The 9,368-nt window shown below is 28.0% G+C and overlaps 1 long non-coding RNA gene across 1 annotated transcript; it reads right to left on the bottom strand.

Annotated features, from left to right (window-relative positions):
- Positions 1–4,726: 4,726 nt before the first annotated feature.
- Positions 4,727–7,402, bottom strand: LOC111640101. The gene is made up of 3 exons (XR_002759213.1): positions 7,344–7,402; positions 6,625–6,745; positions 4,727–4,856 (listed from the first exon to the last, which is right to left on the bottom strand). It is a non-coding gene; the product is annotated as an uncharacterized LOC111640101 (long non-coding RNA).
- Positions 7,403–9,368: the final 1,966 nt, after the last annotated feature.

Genomic DNA, 9,368 nt, shown 5'->3' with positions numbered 1-9,368 from the left:
ACATCTGTAAACGGCGGCAATATTTTTTTTTATGTTTTTACTTTCTGAGAGTGTAAATAGCCCAGAGTTAAAATATAAAATAGATCTTATTAAAATATCGTTTGATGGAATTACGTACTAATTCCCTTGACATTTAAGAAAGTTACTCGTTATTTTAACTGTGTACAATAATAATTTAAGTAATAAAAATGTTTGCAGGTTAACAGCGAAGTATCAAAAATGGAATTGAACTATGCCTTAAGTAATTAATTTGAATATATTAAATTTAACTATTTGACACGGATAAATGGTCTAAAGTTTCTGCTGCTTAACCATTCATTAACAAAATTCTAAGGAGATTTTTCTTTCTTCCTTTTTTTTCTTACCCTTTTTATCTTTAGTTCTAACTACGAATATATCTTCAAAGAAAAATTTTTCGATAATTAATTCTTTCAATACTCGTTAAGGATAAATCCAATAGATTATTTTACCCATTTATCACCTCTTTCGCATTACATGCTTCGATTCCTCGGTTAGTCGTTAGAAAGTTCGGTTATCCACGATGTCAACAAAAGTATCCTCTCCTTTCCCTTGGGGGGAACACTATAAACTTTACTTGATCTGTAATGGAAGATCAATGATTTTTCCTCTTTACTAAGAAACTTTTCCTTAGTTATTATATCAATTCTTTGGAAAAATGATTCCCCTAGGCTAAACTAAAGTCAAAATTGGATATACCTTAAGTACTAATTCCGAAATGGTCTAGTTTCTAATGCCTCTAAAACACGTTCTAAAAGATCCCCTCTCAAAATCCACCAAACATAATACTCTTCTAGACTCATAAAAGATCAAATATCTTATATAATTTTATCTAAATTGTACATAGAAGACGTTGCTAAGAGCTAAGAAACCTTAAAATAATCGTTAAATTATTATAATTAAAAAAAATTAATTTGTGCATGATTTTATTAATTTAAAAAAGTAAGACTTGATGAATTGAAAAAAAAGGAATGCAAGTAACAGCTCTTTGAAAATTAAAAGAATGGATAATCTATGCCATTCATAATTTAGAGAATATAAAAAATAATTATATTATACAAGGATGTAGCCATACAGGAGAGCAAGAGGCAGCNAATTTGCAACTTTCTTTAATTAGAATATTGGTGATAAAACTACAATACTTAGACTAATACAGTGAAACCTGTGTAAACCGGAGTCGTTGTTTACCGAATATTTTTCCGGTTTGGCAGGTTTCCGTTTTGGAGAAGTTTTACTGTATTTGGAAATATTCCTTTCAAGAAAACTTCATCACTTCATCGGCAATAACCATCACAAATTTCTAATTTACTTTTTTTTTAAAATTTAATTAGATAATTTGATAACGAAACATAAATCGATTTAAACAGTTTTAAGTCGAGGATTTCGAAATAAATTCAAAGGAGAGCATTTCCGATAAAAACTTATGATGATTCGTGCCATAAAATTCCAACGAATCCTTTGATTAGTTGAATATTTCTTTAATGTGGTCATAAAAGACAAATCGATGCGCGGAGTACTTTTTTTTACGATAAGAAGGCAAAAGTTACAGCAAAAAAAGAAACAAACAAAATTTTAAATGTTTGTTATTCCCTCTTTTATATACACTTGTATATATATATATATACACACGCACCAAATACTTAGTAATTCTTAATGATTCAAACATTAAAACGACTCTATCTGCACTTAAGACGAGGGGAAAAAAAGTAAAATAAATAAAAGAGGACGGTAAAACGCCATTGGTTCTATATCGTTGCCTTTAATCGGATTAAGAATCTTTGCTTCTTATTGTGTAGAGATTAATGATGAAATTCTTACATCCCGTCTTTGAACTATCCGCAAGATTCAATGGTCTGCCACTAATTGCAAGATGGAGAGATGTGTAAATTAATAGATAGGATTAGTGGAATGGAGTCTGTGGTTAAGTCCATTCGTTCTTCTTATAAAGATAGATTCTTTTGTCTTAACCTATTCATTCCTGTTAATTTCTATATATAAATATATTTAAAATACACGAGATTAGACTTACAAAGATAAAATCTAAACCTAGAAACAATATAAAGTAAAACCTGTTTAAACCGGACTCACACGGTTCCGACTATTTTTTCCTGTTTGGTAGGTTTCCGTTTTGAACAGATGTTATTTTAACACAAGAAAATCGCTGCGTTTCGAAGAATTTTAATCGTTTCGACAGGTTTCCGTTTTATTAAGGTTCCGTTTTGGACAGGTTTTATTGTAATAATTAAATAAAATATTTTACTTCGTGTTCCATAAGATTTAATGCTGTCTTTGAGTAAAAAATCAAATACTCTAGACTTCTCTCTATATATAAAACTTTTCGATTTGATATAGTAAATATGATTTTGTAATATTTATTTTAAAGAGAATGGAAAAAAATCTTTTGTCTTCTTTATATATACATTTTTTTTCTGAAATTATATTTTCCAATTTGATAAAAAAGAAAATACAATAAAACCCGTCCAAAATGTGGAACCCGAGTAAAATGTAAACCTGCGTAAACCGGAAAAAATCTTCGGAACAGAGTGATTCCGGTTTACACAGGTTTTACTGTATATTTTATTATTATTTTTAATCCTTTAAAATATTTATTAATATAAAATTCAGCGTGTTAGCAATTTACTTATTTAATAATTATAATAACTGTTTTAACATTAATAACCTTTATATATTATTTAGATAACTTCATAAAATTTTTATAATAAAAAATAAAGAAAGAAGTAATAATAATATTTTTATGAGGTTATAAACTATTTAAAAAGAATTAAAATATTAATTTAAAATTCATTTTAAAAAAATATTAAATTTCGTATGTTTTGTACTTAATTAAACGAATATTTTAAAGATAAAACACGATTTATATGTAGTAATGCAGTGATAAAAAGAAAGAGAATTCTGCTCACGATTCAAGATGGCCGCAATTGCACGATTGAAACAGATATTGCAAGACAAAGAAAAAGTATCTGTAATTCAACTACGTTCTTGAGCACGTTAGAAACTTGTTTTTCTATTTGCAAAATTTCTAGAATGAAATTCGCTACACGTCTTGTGTGATAACATGTTGCATAAACGATGCCCTCGTCTTAACTCATAAAATCCTAAGAAATTCAAATTAAAAAAGGAAAGAAAAACAATTACAGTGAAGCCTATCCAAAACGGAACCCGAATAAAACGAAAACTTGCCTAAACGGAAAAATTCTTTGAAACGAAGCAATTTTCCTTGTTAAAAAAAAAACCTGCTCAAAACGGAAAAATACGGTAAAACCTGTGTAAACCGGAATTGCAGTGTACCGAATATTTCTTCTGATTTAGCAGGTTTCCGTTCTGCACAGGTTTTTTTAACATAGAAAATCGTTCCGTTCCGAAGATATTTTCCGTTTTGTACAGGTTTCACTATATTCAGTACCGCGAGATCCCAGTTTACGCAGCTTTTTACCGTACTTAAATTTAGAAAAGTAGTTTTAAACATTTAATTTAAATCATATAATTAAGATAAGCATACAATCTTTAGTTTTAGTCATATAATTTAGTATAGGCGTAATATATGTGGTTAGAGTAATGTAAAGGCATAATCTTTTGTTTAAATCATTGTAATTTAGGAAAATATAGTATCTAATTTCAGTAAAGTTGCTAAGAGCTAAGAAACCTTAAAATAATCGTTAAATTATTATAATTTAAAAAAATTAAGTTATTTGCTCTACCAAATCAGTTTAAAAAACAATTTGCAACTTTCTTTAATTAGAATATTGGTGATAAAACTACAATACTTAGACTAATACAGTGAAACCTGTGTAAACCGGAGTCGTTGTTTACCGAATATTTTTCCGGTTTGGCAGGTTTCCGTTTTGGAGAAGTTTTACTGTATTTGGAAATATTCCTTTCAAGAAAACTTCATCACTTCATCGGCAATAACCATCACAAATTTCTAATTTACTTTTTTTTTAAAATTTAATTAGATAATTTGATAACGAAACATAAATCGATTTAAACAGTTTTAAGTCGAGGATTTCGAAATAAATTCAAAGGAGAGCATTTCCGATAAAAACTTATGATGATTCGTGCCATAAAATTCCAACGAATCCTTTGATTAGTTGAATATTTCTTTAATGTGGTCATAAAAGACAAATCGATGCGCGGAGTACTTTTTTTTACGATAAGAAGGCAAAAGTTACAGCAAAAAAAGAAACAAACAAAATTTTAAATGTTTGTTATTCCCTCTTTTATATACACTTGTATATATATATATATACACACGCACCAAATACTTAGTAATTCTTAATGATTCAAACATTAAAACGACTCTATCTGCACTTAAGACGAGGGGGAAAAAAGTAAAATAAATAAAAGAGGACGGTAAAACGCCATTGGTTCTATATCGTTGCCTTTAATCGGATTAAGAATCTTTGCTTCTTATTGTGTAGAGATTNAATAGAATTTGCGATTAGGAAAGAATAAAATTTGATTTTATATAAAAATTATAAATATTTTATTAAACGAATAATAGAAAAAACTTTAATAGAATTAATTTTTTTAAACTATTTAATCAAGTGTAGTAGTTATATTAAGCCACGACTTAGTTTAGACGATTGAATTTAGGTATTCTGTGTAGTATTAGTAGGCACGAATAATTGATAAAATTATTTTGATTAATTATAGAAAAGGAATTTACTTATAAATTTATTCATCAAATGCTCAATCAATCTTTGATTATTTTTCTTCTTTATCTTAGTTTAGAAGGTTAAAATAGGACACGTGTCGATAATTCCTAGAGACTGTTTTGTCAAGGTATGTCGTCTATCTTGATAGAACTGTTTAGATCGCTGTCGGGAGAAAAGTATTGATTAGTTTTATCCTGAAGAAAACAAAAAACTGAGATTCCAAATGGTCTTTTCTTTGTTTCTCACGTTCGAAAGATTCCTCCATTTATATATATAAATTATGGGGTTTTCATTAACTAGGCCTATATGATATTAAATGCGTTATAGGATGACTTTTTTTTAATTAAATAAAAAAAGATTTAAAAAAGACAAATAATACTTCGCTGATCGTGATAAACGAGTTACAAAACCGTAAGAAGGGATTTAGAAAGATTAAAGACTTTCCGAGATGCTAGAGAAAGAAGAAGGAGGGTGGGAACTTATCGAGTGTCTATAAGTTATATAAAAAAATAAGCTTAATAGCAAACGATTACAATTGAAATATCAGACAATGATAAAAGTCAAAGGATGCTATTTTTTTTCCTTCTATAATTCTAACTTAACATATTTTTTGGGCTGCAATTTAAAAAAATTATGGACCTATAAATTCCCAGTCGTTCGTCCGTTCGTTTGTCTGCCCTTCCTTAATCTCGAGAAACGAGTTAGATATATGAAAGTCGAGACTAGATATGGAAATTTTAGGGGCAGAAAGTCCCGATTAACTATATACGAACTTCCGGTTTGCACCGGAAATTATTTCAATCTAAAAATTCCCCCTGAAAGGAGTTATCTTCGATCTTAATTTTACTAAAATATAATTCTAGATATTTTATAAATGTCTATACAGGTTAAAGACAAAAAGTATCTATTGCTAAATGTTTCAAACAAATCAGTTCCATTCTTTTTTTCCTTCTAAATTTACATATAAATATATGTAAATATCTTGCAGATAAAGTGAGTTACTTTATTCGTGCAATTACCTCGATAACGGAATGGGTAAGTTATCAGAAATAGAATAAAAATACATATATAATCTTCTTTATAGTTATGGATATAGATATTAAGGAAAGGGTAGATATTGGGGTTTATTTTATTATTGCATCTGCTAGATGTTGGATGTACTTCCGAGCAATAAAAAGCATCTTTCCCAGATCATTTTCTAGGCTATAGATATAGTATAGGGGCGATAGTCATCTACTGACCTTCCACAATCTGTGATTTAACAATAAATATCATCCATATCTTGATAAGCAATCTAAATAATCCGAATTGAAGTAATTTTCTCAAAAGCAATTTCCAATCGAGTTAAAAAGTGTGCTAGAATTTTTATCTTCCTCGATTCTATTTTATTTCCTAACCTCGTCTTGATAAAGTGTTTCTCTACTATAGAATGGAGTAAAGATCAAGGGAAGGCAGAGAAGAAATACTAACTATTCACAACTATATAAATTACCATGATATGTATCTCTATAAATCAAAACATATAACATATATAGAAAAAAAATGTACTTCGATAAATTCGATTTTACTTGGTTCTATCCTACTTTAGCTAAAGCGGGATGTTAGATTCTACTAAATTTATTTCACAGTTTAAATAATATATCAGTTTTGATGATAGTGGCATTTTTATGAAAAAATTCATGTAATAAATGTCTAATATATCAATTTTTTTAAACGATATTAAAATTTGCATTTTATATTTTACTTTCTCTGACTAACTTTTTTTAACTTGAACTGGAAATTGTTAGATTTAAAAACTTTTTTAATTTTACATTTAATTTATGAATAATATACTGTATTAATGAATTTTAATTTTTTAGAAATAATATTTAGAAATATATATCATTAATTTCTTTAATAACTTTTAAATTTATAATTTAATTTTTTTTACCTTTTTAAATCTTAAACTCTATAAGTTTTCCCTCATACTCTCTGACTCATCCTATCTTTTCTCCTCCCTTCATCCTCTCAGTCTCTTCTTTTTTTTTTCATCCTAGGCACTTGAGTGAGCTCTACCCTCAATAAATAAGTGAAATATTAAATTAAATTATTTTATTTTATTTATATAAAATACAGTTTTAAATATAATAATTAGCTAACTGTCCCTTACATTATTACCAATTATAATCTGTATATAATAATGTCATTAGAGATGGTTAACCAATTATTATAATTATTTTTCGTAAAATAAGTAAAATACCAATTAACTAACTAATATAAAATTGTATTTTAAATTTTTGTCATATGATAAATGACTCTTACTCTTTATAATAATAATAATTTTATTGTATCCTTAAATACAATAGAATTATTATTATTATTAAATTATATACTATTTTAATATTTATTATCTATACTTAAACTTAATTTACTAGTTTTTATTTTATTAAATAGGCCTATATATATATATTTAACGTTAAAATTGTTTTATCGTATTAACCACTAACTCTATCATCATTATAGCGTCAAGTTTCAAATTATTATATCTCTATAATATAAATTGATATAATATTTTATACTGTTTAAAGTCACTGTAAATTGTTTTAATATAGATAAATAAAACTCTATATTAATTAATGCTAATTGGGCTACAACTTTTAAATTGTATACCTATAAAATCCCACTGTCGTCCGTCTGTTCGTCAGTCCTTTCTTATCTCAAGAACGGAAGTTAAACAGGTGAAAATCGAGACCGGATATGAAAAGAAGGAAAGATTTTCATATCTAGTGTACAAATTTCCCATTTGGACCGGAAGTCACGTGAATTCAAATCAAAATTTTACCTTACTATATAGATAATTTGATGTAAAATTGATCTTTACAATAATTTAAATTTTAAAAATACGTTACAATATGTAAATTCGAGTTTTATTTATTAATTTTTTTGTAATTCTCCCTCGAAATATTATTAAATTTATTATTAGAATATTTTAAAGACAATTCTGCTTATTATTAAAATATTTATCAAGATTTAATCTCAATTTATCAATTCTTAAGCTATAAATATAATTATTTTCACGATTGTCTGTCGGTAATGGTTTTCTGGTTTATGTGAAATGTTACAAAATTCTTATAAATTAATTTTTTTTTTTTAAATAACTGTGCAAGCTTCATTAACGAAAATCAAGCATTTTAACTGCAATTAAATTATCAAATAAAAGCTATAAGTGAGATTAAAAAGAAAAGAAAATCGATTCGATTAACATTATCTTATCTCTCCTTTCTCTATCTTAAGCTCATTGCACAAAATCCTATATCTGATAAGAAAATTCTATCATCTTTTGATTTCAAATTCTCCTCAATTCATTTTTTCTTCTTCTTGTTTTTTCTTTTTTTTTTTTTATTGATACAAATCGGTGCCAAATTTTAATGGCTTCATCCAGAATTGAATTAACTTGGCTTTCTGCCTCTCGTTCTATTATGCGTAACGAGAAAATATATGTAAAAATTTTCAAAGTTAATTATATCATCGATAGTACTTTTCATTTATCTCATGGTTTTATGTCCTTCCATCCAATAAATTGTTCAATCGATACATTATTACGCGCGCGATCGGTTTTGACCCAAGAACTAGATAATTATTGTGGTCGTTTGTCTGTAGTCCCGTTTGTCTTTTGTGTCACCCACCAATCATAGATAAAGTTTGTCCCCATTAAGAGTAGTTTGTGTGCAACATAAATCCTAAGAAAGTATCAGAATTCTGCCTGTCTCTCCATCATCTTTTCTTTTCAGAAAATACATCATTATGTATCTAGAAAATTTGCCGTAATGCGATATAACGTTAGGAAACACAAGTTTATAATTACAGTGAACCCCGTATAACGCGTTATACGGGTCAACATTCATAAAACGTTTCTAACTTTTGGCTATTTCGCCACACTAACAGTTTGTATATAACATAAGCGGTTCACTGTATTTTATAAGATGACATCCCTAAATCTTCTTATCCAATCAGCATTCTTAATACTTACCATACTGGATAGTTGATGTGTTAAATCGCGGAATGGGAGGAGATTTTCTATTGGACGAATGATTGATGTCGTAATTATTAAGGCCTATTGAAGAGTTTATAGTTAATGATCGTAGAGAATTATTTTAATATAGAGGAAAAGAAAGTGAATTTCTAAGATATCCGTACAGGAAAGAAGATAAAAAATAAAAAAAATCTTTTCGCTCAATCTATACTGCGAATCGCTTCAGTACATTACCTCTTATCTCACAGGTCCAATCCCAGAGGTCAAACACAAATAGCCGATACGACAAAACAGATTTCCCCAGTATAACGACTCTATTATATTACTTTGAAACGTTTTTCCCCCATTCTTTTTCTCCTTCGTTTGTTCCTTTTGGAATGATCGAAAGCAATTAAAAAAAATCTCTCTTTTTTTTATAATTGACAAGTTTATGTCGATTTAGAATGAAGTCCTTAACATTATTTTCAAGGGAGACATTGTACAAACATCTCCGTATTCTCTTAATGACTCGTCGTTCGCTTGTACGATTGTAAGCTGCGTGACTTTTATTGTCCGTCCCTGTAGTTGTATTAGCGACAATTACAAGCTGCCGTTTGATCCGTACCCCATTTCAACGACACCTGTGGGATTAACGACTGACGTCATACGTTGGCTCCACTCAT

This window comes from Centruroides sculpturatus, unplaced genomic scaffold (assembly GCF_000671375.1).
Source record: "Centruroides sculpturatus isolate CEXI.00-Female unplaced genomic scaffold, Cexi_2.0 scaffold1322, whole genome shotgun sequence".
In the NCBI taxonomy this organism is placed as follows: Eukaryota; Metazoa; Arthropoda; class Arachnida; order Scorpiones; family Buthidae; genus Centruroides; species Centruroides sculpturatus.
The sequence above is the reverse complement of the archived record's forward strand: the minus strand, read 5'-3'. Positions and strand labels throughout refer to the sequence as shown.